The 15,854-nt window shown below is 44.0% G+C and overlaps 1 long non-coding RNA gene across 1 annotated transcript; it reads right to left on the minus strand.

The window, feature by feature from the left end:
- Positions 1-4,391: 4,391 nt before the first annotated feature.
- LOC140463678 (uncharacterized) lies at positions 4,392-8,861 on the minus strand. Its single transcript, XR_011954714.1, has 3 exons — positions 8,706-8,861; positions 6,904-6,970; positions 4,392-5,005 (listed from the first exon to the last, which is right to left on the minus strand). It is a non-coding gene; the product is annotated as an uncharacterized lncRNA (long non-coding RNA).
- Between the last annotated feature and the right edge of the window lie 6,993 nt (positions 8,862-15,854).

Raw genomic sequence — 15,854 nt, forward strand, 5'->3', positions numbered from 1 at the left:
TGACAGACTTGCATTGCAGGGCACTACTAGTAACTAACATTGAAAGGCTGTTTAGGGGGATCCTTTGCAAATGGGGACAGGCATCCAGCTGACGGACTGGATTCCATCTCAGGGGTGCTGTCTGATCACTCACACACTTAACACAAAGTTCACAGCATCTATGTATAGCCTTGCTATGTCTTCCCTGTTAGCACTTCAGCCAGAGCTAAAAGCTATGTACTGCTGTACTGGCCTGCTCTTTAGTACAGCCACACAGATAGGTTCAGATATGAAGAGGGAGAAAGTGAGAACTGCAGATGCTGGAGATCAGAGTCGAAAAGTGTGGCACTAGAAAAGCACAGCAAGTCTGGCAGCATCCAAGGAGCAGGAGAATCAACATTTTCAGCATAAGCCCTTCATAAGAAATGTGGCAGGATGGGGGGAGAGGGCTGAGAGATAAATAGGAGAGCGCAGTACTGGTGGGGGAAGGTAGCTGGGTCTGCTTCAGGACGTGGTTGAAGAGCTTCAGGACTCCACTGCCAAATCCAAGCCACCCGATGATTGGAGGAACAATGCCTCATCTTCCAACTTGGGACCTTCCAACCACATGGCATCAACATCAACTTCACCAATTTCCTTATCAACCCTCCCCAACCTCATCCCCTCCTCCAACTTGGCACTGCCCTGTTGAACTGTCCTACATGTCCATCTTCCTTCCCACCCAACCGCTCCACCCTACACCTACATCTAACTATTGCCTTCCTGGCTACCTTCCTCCCACCCCCACCATCCCATTTATCTCTGAGCCCTCTTCTCCCACCCCTACATTCCTGATGAAGGGCCTATGCCTGAACCTTCGATTCTTCTGCTCCTCAGATGCTGCCTGATTTGCCAGCACCACACGTTTCGACTCAGAACTGAAGAAAGGTCACTGGACCCAAAAAGGTAACTCTGCTTTCTCTCAACAGATGCTGCTGGACTTGCTGAGTTTTTTCAGCAATTTCTGTTTTATTTTTGATTGCCAGCAACAACAGTTTTTTTCTGTTTTTCATCACACAGAGAGACTTCTTCTTATGCTTCTCAATAGAACTGACTCTGGTGGGGAAAGGGAATGTCTTGCTGTGTGTCACAATGAGATGTCAATCTAACACACTCAGCATATGCCAGATGTCCGTGCAGCCAACACATTAGAATGCATGCAATCAAATGTGTTAATGTGGGTTGGGGGCTTTTTCTTAGTCCACTCAAATGGGCCACTATCAGTCAGGGGGTCCCAGTATCATTGATCAAGAACGCAGTGCATACACTGTCCAGGGGCTTAGCCACAGTAAAGTTGTCATAACCAGGGAATCTGCAATCAGGATAATGGTCAGTCATGTAGTTCTGCCCAAAACTTGTTGGTTTCCAGAACAAGGAGTTGACCCTGACTGAATGTTGCAGACTGGCAGATTCCAAGATCCAAGACTACGTGCTGAGGGATGCACTCAAGCTTGGAACAGCTGTCATTAAGATGCAGTGGGGAAAGTCTGAGGTCTTTCTGCTGAAGTTAAATGGGATCTGTTTAGTTATCGGACCCTCCCAGCACCTCAAATATATGTAATTATAATCTTACACAAGTAAGAGATATCCTTGTTGGACAGAGTCAAACTGCGTTTTTTTTTGTTTTCTTCATATGTTACTGTACAGAACTGAACTGCCTTAGTAATTATGTATGAACATATATTTTTTATGAATAAAATATATTTTTGAAATTTTAAAAAATGGTCAGTCAGCAGTAGCAGTCCAGGGAATTGTGTCATCAGTCTAGAGTTACAAAGAGTCTGGTCCATCGAAAGGGGCTGCTCATTGAAATAGAGGGAGGGAATGAGCATGGACCTGGGGGGTGTACATTGTTTGTTACAGAGAGTGCAGCAAGAGGGATGTCTGGATGAGGAGTGGGGGATATTGCTGTCAAAAGGGGGTGGGGAATCAAGGCTGGGTGAGGGAAGCAGATGCATTTGTGGAAGTGAGATCAAAGACAGTGACAGGGAAAACTCAAGGTGTAATGGGGGGTTTGCAGAACAGCATGAGAAGGCTGGTAGGTGACACAAGGGATGGTTTATTTGCAGCAACCACCACCATGGACTCTGCAGGAGGAGCACAGAAGAGCAGGGTGGACATCATTAATGGAGGATAGCAAGAAGTTCATTACAGTGGATCTCAATTTTGGGCAGATGGGCAGAAAAAGGCTGTCGGGTTAGAACAATTTCAAAGGAGACATGGAGACTCTGGGTGACCAGGTGGTGCCTGGTGCTGACAGTCTACACCAAACCTGCTTCCCTGCCATCACTTGCCTTTCTCTAAATGCGCAATGCAATTGGAAAGTGGCTGGGACAATGACCTGGGGCAGCTGGGAGTGGGGGCTGGAGGGGAAGGGGGAGGCAGAGGGTTGATGGAGACGGTGTCACTTTGATGGGTAAAAGCACAAGGTCCATGTCTGCTGTACGTTCAGATATTGAAGGGACAAATACAAGATGCAACCATTTGCAAAATCTAGCTGCATTTCATTTACAGATAACTCCTTGCCAAGTGCAATGCACAAATACTGAATGTTCATCTGCATCAAATATTGGTCAAAGATGGACTGCACCAGATTATTTTAGCTGGTTAAACTAACATTGTCACCTCAGTGGTGCAGAAGGCAGCAGCAAATACTTCAAAGTGGATGAATGCTGGCGAAAAGCATCTCATCATTTTTGGAACTTCCAAAGTTGCTGTGGGACAAGGGGAGTGTGATGATGGAGTCTAATGAATGCAATGTTTAAAGTGGCTCTGGGATGGCAAGGAGATCAGAGTGCAGCAGGCATTCCCTTTTGGATCGATTGTGTTGGTCACTCAACTGGCACATACGTTCACCAATTTGGTGCTCATACGGCACCAGGGCCATGGTGGAGTTCCAAGGTACAGTTCCACAGCTTGGATGTGTCTGGGGAGGGGTGGGGGGGTGGAAATGGGAACATTCAGTATAATCCAGACAGCGTGTGCAACACCATCCTGTCATGCTGTGTTCTGCATGATTAGAGCTGGCAACGAGATGATGTGCTGGATGCTGAGGAGCTGAGAGAATGGGAACATTTGTCCAAAGAAAAGGATGAAGACATTGAACTGGAGGAAGCTTTCCTTTCTTTGTAAGTGACTGAGCTTAGCTGCTGGAGGCACTACATGGCAGGCAGATTGACATCCAGTTCCAGTAGACGCTAGCTGGCTGCAGAAGACCATCATGAACTCTCAAGGTCAAGATGCAGATTCTGGTTGACATTGGGGGTGTGAGCTGCAGCCTGGATTCCTTTCCTTTCTGTTCTTTTTTTTGCCAGCTGTTAATAAAAACTTATGTTTGGACTGATCTGAATGTTCCCCTTCCATAAAATGAGAAGATATGAATGGGGAAAGATGAGCAGGCAGTGAGATGAGATATATCTAAGGCCAGGTGACAGATATTGCCTGGAGCTTAAACAGCCACTCAAGGTTGTGTCAACTATATGCCAAACGCAGTGTTCCTGCTATGCCATTACTCTGCCACTCATCTGGGTGCACTTTTTTTAAAGATGGCAAGGGTGCAATAGGAACTAGTCTTTTGGCAGATGTCCACTGACTAGCAAGTTCTGTAAACAGAGCAAGTTAAAGTGTGGCTAGAATCAGATGAAAGGGATGCCATAGGAGTAGGGTAAGATATGGTGTGAAACCTCACTTGGCCTCATGGCTGGAACCCCTCCAAAACTTGCATAGTCAAGCTCCAGCCGAGAGTGACCACAGGCCCTTCATAAACTGCCGACTATCCCCTCAGTTTCTGCTTTGATTTGTGTTTATGGGCAGATTGTGTTTGTAGGTTTAGGATGAGGTGAAAATCATCTTTCTGGTGGCCCCCTGCTGGGATGATGGCACCAACACCAGGCCTGTTTCAGCAGGAAAAGCTGGAACCATCAAATACTAGAATAAGAACCCAGTGCTGGGGAAGTCAGTGCAATGTACAGCTGAGCGCAGGCTGAAACACTCAGCCCCTCTCTCAGGTTGCACAGTGCTCACTGGGCCAACAGATTGGGTTCATAGAATCCCTACAGTGTGGAAACAGGCCATTTGGCCCAGTAGGTCTTAACCAAGCCTCTGAAAGGCAACCCACCAAAAGACAACCCACCCAGATCCATGAACACTATGGGCAATTTAGCATGCCCTATTCACCTAACATGCACATGGTTGGACTGTGGAAGGAAACCTAAGCACCCAGAGGAAACCCAGGCAGACACAGGGAGAATGTACAAACTCTACACAAAGTCACCCAAAGAATTGAACCCAGGTCCCTGGTGATAGCAGTGCTAACCACTGAGCCACCATGACATACTTGAAATCCTGATCAGAAAATACACAGAACACAAAAGTACAACACAAACTGGCAATAATGGTTTAACTCTTCCATTCAGGTTACCATTACAAATGTCCAAGTAATACAAGGTGGCATAGTGAAATTAAACAGCATAAAGCTTTGGAAACGAGAGGTTGCTACAAAGTGATAACAAGGATTATTACAATTCACAGGTTTGCCTCAAAACAGGTTCATTTGATAAAATCGAGAAGAAAAACTCACATCATTTACAATCCCAGCATTTGATACAGTAACAGTTTGGAGCTGCGACTATTGAATAATTCTTTGAATGCGTTGCATTTTACTCTAATCCACATTCATAAACGGTTGTGGCAATCTGCCGAGGAATGTTTGAATATTATGTTTTGGGTTAACTTCAACTCAGATGAATGTGCCCAAACAAGGGGCAGTCTTCCTTGTGGACTCTAGGCTTCCGCTCCATCTGCTCCGAAGGCGAGGGGGAGACGGTCCCGGGGAGAGAAGCCCGGCCCATCTCCGGAAACCCAGACACCATCTCCAGATACCCCGAGGTCGGAAACCTCCGGTAACGGTCCTTCAGCCTCACGCAGTGCAGCTGGTGCCAGATCGTCTCCCGGAGGCAGCAGAGGGATTTCAGACGCTCTTCTCAACCTGGAGAAATGACAGCAGCTGTCACCGAGTTGCCTAGAGACTGAACTAACAACCATGGGGCCAAAGACATCTCAAATTATTCAAATCATCCTGTTTGGTGAAAAAACATGAAAAAAAACAGTGCACCCATCCAATTCAGAGACAGGAAGAAAATTCACGAGACCTGACCACCAACAAACCAATTTGGAACACAAAACTATACAACACAGGAATGGGACCTTCAGCCTACGATGTTGTGCTGAACTTGACACCAAATTAAACTAATCCCTTCTGCCTGTCTATGGTCAACATCCCTCCATTCCTTGTGTATTCATGTGCTTATCTAAAAGTCTCTTAAATGTCCTTCTGGTATCTGCCCCATCACCATCTCTGGCAGCGTGTTCCAGACTCCTACCACTCTCTGTGTAAAAAACTTGCCCCTCACATGTACTGTGAATTTACCCCCTCTTAGCTTAAGTATGTGCTCCCTAATATTAGGCATTTCAACTCTGGGAAAAGGATTGTGACCGTCAACCCTATCTATGCATCTATCGAGTCTCCCCCCCTCAGCCTCCACCACTCCAGAAAAAACAACTTGAGTTTTTCTAGCTCCGCTTTACAGCTCATACCCTGTATTCCAGGCAGCACTCTGATAAACCTCTTCTGCACCCTCTCCAAAGCCTCCACATCCTTCTGTAATGTGGAAACCAGACTTGAACACAGTACTCTAAGTGTGGCCTAACCAAAGTCTTATAAAGCTGCAACATGACAGCATGACTCTTGCACTCGATTCCCCAATCAATAAAGGTAAGCCTGCCATACGCCTTCTTTACCATCCTATCGAATTGCATGGCCACTTTCAGGAAGATATGGACTTGATCCCAAGACCCCTCTGCACATCAGTGCTGTTCAGTGTCCTTCCATTAATCTGTATATGTTTCCTTAACATGTGATCTCCCAAAGTGCAGCACCTCACACTTACCCAGATTAAACTCCATCTGCCATTTCTGTGCCCACATTTGCAACAGACCTATATCTCGTTGTATCCTTTGACAACCTTCTATACCATTCACAACTGCATCGATTTTTGTGTTGTCTGCAAACTTCCTAATCCACCCCAATACATTTTCATCCAAGTAATTTATATATATAATAAAAAGTAGCATGGATCCCTGCAGAACACCACTGATCATGGACCTCCCAGCCAGAAAACACCCTTCCAACTCTACCCTCTGCCTTCTATAGATCAGCCAATTCTAAAGTCATGCAGCCAGGTCACCATGGATCCCATGTATCTTAATCTTCTGAATTGGCCGACCATGAGGGAGTTTGTCAAAGGCCTTACTAAGATCCACATAGACAATATGTGCAGCTCCAACTTCATGGATCACCTTTGTCACCTCCTTGAAAAATTCAAGTTAGTAAGACATGGCCTGCCCCACAAAAAGTCATGCTGACTGATTCAATTAGGCTGTGCTTTTGAAGGACGAGTATGCCCCTCAAGCCTGCCACACCATTTAGTAAGGCCTTGGCTGATCTGATTGTGATCTCAAATCCACATTCCTGTATGTACACAGTATAGCCATCCCCTTACTGATAGCATTGTTGGTGTTCCTATAGCACATGGGCTGCAGCAGTTCAAGACGACAGCTCACCACCATCTTCTCAAGGGCAGTTAGGGATGGACAGTAAATGTTGTCCCAGCCAGCAACGTCCACATACTATGAAGTAATGTAAATGAAATATGGGATATGAGTTAGGTGTGTCCTGTGCAGATCCCACATTCATCCATTGGTTCAGTCAACCAAAGGAAACCTGCCACATCACTGAGTACATCTCTCAAATGACTTCCCAAATATCTTAGCTGCAGCCCCCATCCTCACACTACCACATCCCCAGCAGCAGTTTTCTGGACTTACAGGCTTGGGTGTTCACTCAATGGATTTCCTTTAGATTTCAGATTCTTCCGTCTTTCAACCGGGGCACCTAACCACATTGAGCAAGAGAAAAGTCAGTTTATTACACCAGACAGAGATGATCAGGATCTGGACAAAGCAATAGGCGCTCACTTCAGAATAAACATCACTGTTCATTGATCAAGCTCCTAAATATTACCGTGATGGTGGACATTTCAAGAATTACATAGCAGAGCAAAGCCAAAAGCTGGTTGCAAATTATGGTGAAACACTCACACTGTCAGAGACCCCAACATCAAGACAATCACTCTACAGATATAAAACATATGGAATTCTCTATCCTTTTCAAGACATTTTTCCATCTACAGATTCTGCTAAGACCTTTCTTAACTTGATATATATTCATCAGCAAGATCTTGGTCCACAGACACAATGTCAAAGTTTGCAAATGACACAAAAATGGGATATACTGTCAACCATGAGATTCTAGGACTGCAACAGGTCATAGGCAGATTAGTGGGATGGGCAGACCAGTGGAAGGTAAAGTTTGATGCAGAGAATTCTTAGTATGGCACAGTGGCTCAGTGACCTGGGACCAGGGTTCAATTCCAACACTGGAATTGAACCAGGGTTCAATTCCAACACAGCTTACACATTCTTTCCACATATGTGTGTTTCCTCTGGGTGCTTTGGTTTTCTCCCACAATCCAAAGGTCTGCAGGTTAGGTGGATTGGCCATGCTAAATTGCCCATAGTGTCCAAGGATGTGTAGATTATGGGGATGGTGTAAGTCTAGGTGAGATGCTCTTCAGAGGGTTGATGTGGACTCAATGGACTGAATAATCTGTTTCCACACTGTCGGGATTCTACATGACATACTTTGGTAGGAAGAATTAGGACAGACAGTATAAAATAAAGGGCACACTCTAAAAGAGATGCAGAAGCAGAGGCTGTATATATAGATGTCACGGAAGGTGGCAAGACAGATTAGAAGGTGATTAATAAGTTATACAGTAACTTAGGTTTTATTAATATGGACATGGAGAAGAAGCAGGGAGGTTATGTTGAATGTTATAAGAACTGGCTAGACCTTAGTTGCAGTATTGTGTACAGTTCTGGGCGTCACACTAGAGGAAGGATGTGAACACTGTGGGGAGCGTACTGAGGAGATTTTCAATAATGGATCCAGGAATGAAGAACATGAAGACATTAGGACTGTTTATCCTGGACAGAAGAAAGAGGAGATTTGACAGAGGTTATCAAAATGTTGAAGGGGTAAAACTGGTGGAAGCATGGAGATTCTGATGATACTAATTGAAGGTGATTTTGTACAAAAAGCAAGGACTTTTTGTCATAGAGTGAGTGATGGGAAAGAAATCCTGACAGTGTGGGTGAGTAGTGTATTTGCTGAGAACAGGAAGTTGGACAGAGAGTCTGGCCAGGGATGAAACTTGTCTTGACGACTGTCACACGAGAAAGGGTGCCTTTCCCTGAGCAATGAGGGGTGGCAGAGTTGGTGCTCTGCCCATCCATGGAGCCCTCACTGTCCTCAGAATTCTGAGAAAGTCCCTCATCTTCACTCAAACCCTGAACCAACCCCCTTCCTCGAATGGGGCCATTTCCACGCACGCACTTCACGTTAATTTAAATTTCAGTCTGAAATTCCAGTGGCAATAATTCTCCCAAAGAAAAATGTGCCACTTAGAATGACGAGTTCCTTAAGGAAACGGGTTTAAGCCGCGGAAAAGTTATCACTAAACAGCTAAATTGAAATAAGATTCAAAGAAAAACAGGTGGTTCCTTACCCTGGAGTGAAAGGGCTGCCGACAGGATCAAAGACAGGGTGAATATCCAGTGCATTGTACAGACTGGTCCGAATACTCCCTGCTTGGAATTGGCGTATGGAGCTGACGACACCAGCGATTGTAGCTCGGGGATGTGAAGACTGGGTTTTTGGTTCTAACTGTATGAACTTAGCTCAAAGCCAACCTCCCCGTGCGTCAGAGCAGGCAGGAAATAACAGTAACGCAATGGAAACATCAGACAATGCTGCAACTTCTGAAATACCCTTCTCGGTATCCCCCTAGCCTCCCCAATTTAAAAAAATTAATCCTATTCGTTAAAAATAATGAAATGTTTACTGACTCACTTCAGCCTGGCAGTGAAGTTGCACAGTAAATGATGACTTGCCCTAATATCTGGTTTTAAGCGAAAATTAATTTTGTTGGAAACGCATTATATTTCGAAATCATTATGGTCCGTTTAAGTAATGGAGCTTATCTATGGAGCAATACAAACTGCCACACACACTTCAGAACAAGGGAAGTGTTTACTGTAAGGAACGCTCAGATAAATACTGAGGTGTGAGAGGGACTCCAACAAACTTTGGAACTTAATAATAACGCACACGCAACTTTTCATGTCCCCATACAGACCCGCACTGGGATTTGGAAGGATGTACATTAAGACAACCGGGACAACTGCTGTTCACAAATACTGTTGGGGAGATTTACAAGTGGGTTAGCAAGGCCGAAGCAGGATAAAACATGAGTCAGGAAATGCATTGCAAAACAGACAAACAACATTCAGAATTAAAACTATTACAGAAAAAGGTTGGTGGAGTTGGTGAATGTAAGACAGACTAAATTCAGATGTAAATGCCCAGGACAGGCATTGACTTACTGGCACAAGTAGCCATACTACATAGAACAAAGAATAGTACAGCACAGGAACAGGCCCTTCAGCCCTCCAAGCCTGTGCAAACACATTACTAAAACTGTCTTCTCTTACAGGATCCATTTCTCCCTATTCCTTTCTTATTCATGTACTTGCCCAGGTGCTTCTTGAATGCTGCTGTTCTGTCTGCTTCCACCGCCTTCTCTGGCAGTGTGTTCCAGGGCAGTCATCACCCTTTTTGTGAAAAACCTGTCTCACACATCTCCTTTAAACCTCTTTCCCTGCACCTCGAACCTGTATCTCTAGTAATTGACCCCTCCACTCTGGTAAAAAGCTCTTACTTTCCACTCTATCCATGTCATTCACGATCTATATTAGGTAGCCCTGCAACCTTCTGCATTCCAGTGAAAACAGACCTTCTCTTCTATCCAACTTATCTACACTACTAAAGTTCCCCATACTAGGTAACATCCTGGTAAACCTTTTCTGTAACCTTATGAAAGCATCCACAACCATCTGGTAGTGTGGTGACCAAAACTGTATGCAATATTCCAAGTGTGGCTAACTAAAGTTCTATAAAGCTGCAGCATTACTTGCCTTTCCTTATAATCAATGCCCCTTCGAATGAAGACAAACATGTCATAGGCTTTTTTCACTAAATTATTTACCTGCACTGCCACCTTCAGCAATCTGTGGACCTGCACACACAGATCCCTTTGTACACCAATACTTCTAAGAGTTCTGCCATTCACTATAGAATTTTCAAACCTTCCAAAATGCATCACTTCACATTTGTCCAGATTAAACTCCATCTGCCATTTTCTTCCCATTCCTCCAACTGATGTATCTTCTGACAATCCTCCTCACTATCCACAACCCCACCAATCTTTGTATCGTCCACAGACATATTAATTAGAGCAGCAACATTTTCCTCTGACTTATTTAAGTCGACCAGAAACCAGCAGAGGTTCCAGCACTGATCATTGTGGAACACCACTACTTACAACCTTCCATTCCAAAAAGTATCTTTCCACCACTATCTCTTGCTCTCTCTCTCACACAAATCACTCACACACACACTCTTTCTCCCTTTCTCTCTTCTCCACACCGCCCCCCCCCCCCCCCCACCCGCCACATACACACACTTATACACTCTCTCCCTCTCTCTCTCTTACATGCATGCACACCACATATAAGTTTATGGGGTGAATTTGTTTTTGCAGAATTGTATTTACAGATGCATTCTATTTTGTTCAAAAAGCACACAATCTGCAGGCAGTCAATGTAAGCAGTCAATCCATGTGACATTTTATAAATTTCTACTTTGGAAATTTAACAAGTCTGATTCAAGATTGGAATAAGGACAGATTCTAACCCCATACCTTTTTTATTATCTGAGCTGAGACGTCATTTTTTTTATAAAACGTTAAGTTATCTTGGGAATGTGACTTGAAAAAAGTTCTGGATTTACATCTGAAATGAAATTAAGTTCTGAATTAATATCTGCAACCTATTCGTAAAGGTGAAAGACAACAACAATCTAGGTTTGTTCAATATATCCTATCAGTTGCATGGCACTATGATCTTTTGCTATAAGTTCTGTGTCTTATGATCTTGCCCCACTAGTTGCCTGAGCAGTGCTCCAAAAGCTAGCACTTTCAAATAATCCTATTGCTAAGCCAGTTCTGTATCCATCTTGCCAGCTAACCCCTGATACCATGTGAGTTCACTTAAGCTCATAGCAACAATGGACTTAAACTAGAGAAGAGATGAACACTTCAGATTCTTATATGCAAGAACTAGTTGTGGCGATAGTATGGCTTTCAAGAAGTCATTTTGTCTTGGTTTTTTTAAAGAGAGGTTGTAGGGCAGAAGTGCCCACCCTGAAGACCACTTGAGTAAATAGCTGGTGAGGCCTTGGTGTTATCTTTAAAGTTGGAGCAATGGAAGCAGTGTGGGTGTGGCCAGATTTCACACACCAGGCTTCCTAGTTTTTTTCAGTTGTTAGGTTCAGCTTTACTTAGAAACTATTGAGGGTCTCAAAAGAGTTGGAAGCTTCAATGAATGTCTCTTGGCTGTTACTCTTTTGGAATTTTCTCTTGATGTCTTTCTCCTCCTGATCTGCAGAACAGCATGAGAATCTGTGTCTGAATTTGCTGATTTTTGCTAAAGGGTGTGTTTATGGGATGTTAGTATATTGGAATATTTAATTAGTAATAGTTCTTTTCATTTATTCATTATTTTTAGTTGAATCTGGGCATCGTTGGCTGGCCAGCATTTATTGCCCATCCTTGGTTGCCCTTGAGAAGGTAAGCTGCCTTCTTCAGCTGCTGTAGTCCATACCCTGTAGTCCATATGCTGTGGTCTATACGCTGTGGTCCATATGCTGTAGATTGACCCACAAAAGGTCAGCAGGGAGAGAATTCCAGGATTTTGACCCAGTGACAGTGAAGGAACAGCAATATATTTCCAAGTTAGCATAGTGAATGGCTTGGAGGGCTACTTGAAGGTGGTGATGTTCCCATATATCTGCTGCCCTTGTCCTTCTAGATGAATGTGGTCTGGAAGGGGGTGTCTGAGGATCTTTGGTCAATTTCTGCAGTGCATTTTGTAGATAGTACACACTGCTGCTACTGAGTGTCAGTGGTGGAGGGAGTGGATGCTTGTGGATGAAGTTGATGGGCAGAGAGATCTGGGCGTGCAAATCCATTGTACTCTGAAGGTTGCTGCGCAGGTGGATAGAGCGGTCAAGAAGTATGCTTTCCTTCATTGGACGGGGTATTGAGTATAAGAGCTGGCAAATCATGTTAACATTGTACAAGACATTGGTTCAGCTGCTTTTAGAATACTGTGTACAGTTCTGGTTCTGGTGTACAATTCTGGTTGCCACATTTGTGGGCGGCACGGTGGCATGGTGGCATGGTGGTTAGCACTGCTGCCTCATCAGCGCCAGAGACCCGGGTTCAATTCCTGCCTCAGGCGACTGACTGTGTGGAGTTTGCACGTTCTCCCCGTGTCTGCGTGAGTTTCCTCCGGGTGCTCCGGTTTCCTCCCACAGTCCAAAGATGTGCAGGTCAGGTGAATTGGCCACACTAAATTGCCCGTAGTGTTAGGTAAGGGGTAAATGTAGGGGTATGGGTGGGTTGCGCTTCGGCGGGTCGGTGTGGACTTGTTGGGCCGAAGGGCCTGTTTCCACACTGTAATGTAATCTAATCTAATTACCAAAAGGATGTGAATGCTTTGGAGAGGGTGCAGAGAAGGTTTACAAGGATGTTGCCTGGTATTGGAGGTGTTAGCTATGAAGAGAGATTGAATGGGTTAGGTTTGTTTTCATTAGAAAAAAGGAGATTGAGGTTTACAAAATCATGAAGGGGATAGACAGAGTGGATAGAGACAAGCTTTTTCCCAGGGTGAAGGTCACTCTTTCAAGGTGAGAGGTGGAAAGTTTTACACACAGAGGATGGTGGGCGTTTGGAACACGTTGCAGGTGGTAGAGGCAGGCACAGTAGATTCATTTAAGATGCGTCTGGATAGATGTGTGAGTAAATGGGGAGCAGAGGGATACAGATGCTGAGCAAGTGGGCAACACATTTAGACAATGGATTTGGATTGGCTCAGGCTTTGAGGGCTGAAGGGTCTGTTCCTGGGTGTTCTTTGTTGTTTGTTCTTTGTTCTTTGATATAAACACAACACATCCTGAATCATTCATGTGCATCCAGATACATACCACACTCTAGATTTCATATATATGCACACAATTATCTATTCACGTTACATACCAAATCACATATACATGCTTAAACATTTATACATAGTGCAGAATGGATCACATATACATGCTGACATATGTATAAAAAGCAAAAGCTGGATAACAAATGCAGATGCAGTTGTACACACAGCACATACAAGATCGCATACACAATACTGAGTCATACATATGCTCATTCACAAAAATATACACACAACACATATGAGATCACAGATACATACAGCCACATATGTATACATAACACACACTGGATTGCACATATACACACTCATGTATACACAGCACATACTAGATCACACATGTATACACTCATACGTTAAGGGACAACATATATCAGATTATGCATAAATGCACTCATATACATTTACATAATACATTTTAGATCATATTAGATCACTCATTGCTAAACAAGCAGCATAAGCCAGATTGCATGAATACATACAGCACAGAAGGATCACAAATCAGTTACTGGCTGAAAACTGGCAAGTAACATCCAAGCCACACAAATACCAGGCAATGACCATCTCCAATAACCAACGCCCCACGACATTGGATGGGGTGTTACTATTCTTGAATCCCCCTCTATCAACATGATTTAGGTTACCAGTGACACGAAACTCAATAGGATTTGCCATATAAACACAGTGCCTACCACAGCAGATCAGAAATGAGTAACTCAGCTTCTGATTCCACAAAGCTTATCCATCATCCACAAGGCATGCATAGAAGATTGGCTGCCTGGCAAAGGTAAAGAGTGGGGATAAAAGGGTCTTTCTGAGGAGGGAATCTAGTGACTAGTAGTGTTCCACAAGGGTCGATGTTAGGACCACAACATTTCACTTCTTGGGTGTAATTAATGATCTGGATAAAGGAACTGAGGGCATTCTGGCAAAGTTTGCAGATGATACAAAGGTAGCTGGAGGGGCAGGTAGTATTTAGGTGGCAGGGAGGCTGCAGAAAGATTTAGACAGGTTCGGAGAGTGGGCAAAGAAGTGGCAGATGAAATGCAATGTGGGAAAGTGTGAGGTAATGCATTTTGATAGGAAGAATAGAGGCATGGACTATTTTCGAAATTTTCAAAAGTCTGAAGTGCAAAGTGACTTCAGTCCAGGTTTAGTCAATAGTTTGGTAGGCAAAGATAATGTTGCCATTCTTCTCAAAAGGACTAGAATATAAAAGCAAGCATGCACTTCTGAGGTTTTATAAGGCTCTGGTCTGACCACATTTAGAGAATTTTGAGCAATCTTGGGCTCCATGCTTCAGGAAAGATGTATTGACCCTGGAGCAGGTTCAGAGGAGGTTCATGAGAATGATCCCAGGAATGAAAGGCTTTGCATATTAGGAATGTTTAAGGACTCTGGGACTATACTCGATGGAGATTAGAAAGATGAGGGGTGGATCTGATTGAAACTTTCAGAATACTGAACGGTCTGGAACAGAGTGGACATTGGGGAAATGTTTCCATTGGCAGGAGAGACGATGGCATAGACGATGGCGTGGCAGAGTAAAATAAGACTTTTTAGAGTGGAGATAATGAGAAATTCCTTTAGCCAGAGAGTGGTGAATCTGTGGAATTCATTGTCATAGAAGGCTGTGGAGGCCAGATCATTAAGTACATTTCAAACAGAGATAGTTAAGTTCTTGATTGCCAAGGGGATCAAAGGTTATGGGGAGAAAGCTGGAAAATGGGGTTGAAAAACCTACCGGTCATGATTGAATGGTGGAGCAGACTCAATAAATTAAATAGTGTAATTTCTGCTCCTATGTCTTATGGGCTTATGGACTTATAAGGCACAAGTCAGGAATATGATGGAATATTCCCCACTTGCATTGATGAATGCAGTTCCAACACTCAAAGCTCAACACCACCCAAAACAAAGCAGATTGCTTGACTGGCACAACATCCACTCCCTCCATCACCAACACTCAGAAGCAGAAGTATCATCGATAAGAAGTGTTACAGAAATTCACCAAAGATCCTTCAACAGCACCTTCCAAACCCATGTCCACAGCAGATACCTGGGAACACCATCAGCTGCAAGTTTGCCTTCAAAGCACTCACTATCTTTATTTGGAAAAAAAAAAATCACTGTTCCTTCATTGTTACTGGGTCAAAATCCTAGAATTCCCTCCTTACAGGCATTGTGGATCAACCCACAGGATGTGGATTTCAGCAGCTCAAGAATGCAGCTCACCACCACCTTCTCAAGGGCAGTTCGTGACAGGCAATAAACACTGGCCCAGCCAGCCATTCTGTACCACTGACTTCTGCAACACAGGTGATAATTGGAAGATGGTTCATTGCAATGGAGGCCCGCAGACTGCATACTGTGGACAAGACATCTGCTTCTCTACATTACTTAACACCAGGCAGATTGGCATTGGGTCTGATTTCTAGCCTCCTAATCCCGGGAGGAGGTCAGGTAAAAGATTGGAAGGGTGTAATTCTGTCAAATGGTGGACTTTTCTCAATCATGTAAAGATTATTCCACAAGCAAACCCAGAGAAA

The sequence above is a fragment of the Chiloscyllium punctatum genome, chromosome 38 (genome assembly GCF_047496795.1).
Source record: "Chiloscyllium punctatum isolate Juve2018m chromosome 38, sChiPun1.3, whole genome shotgun sequence".
In the NCBI taxonomy this organism is placed as follows: domain Eukaryota; kingdom Metazoa; phylum Chordata; class Chondrichthyes; order Orectolobiformes; family Hemiscylliidae; genus Chiloscyllium; species Chiloscyllium punctatum.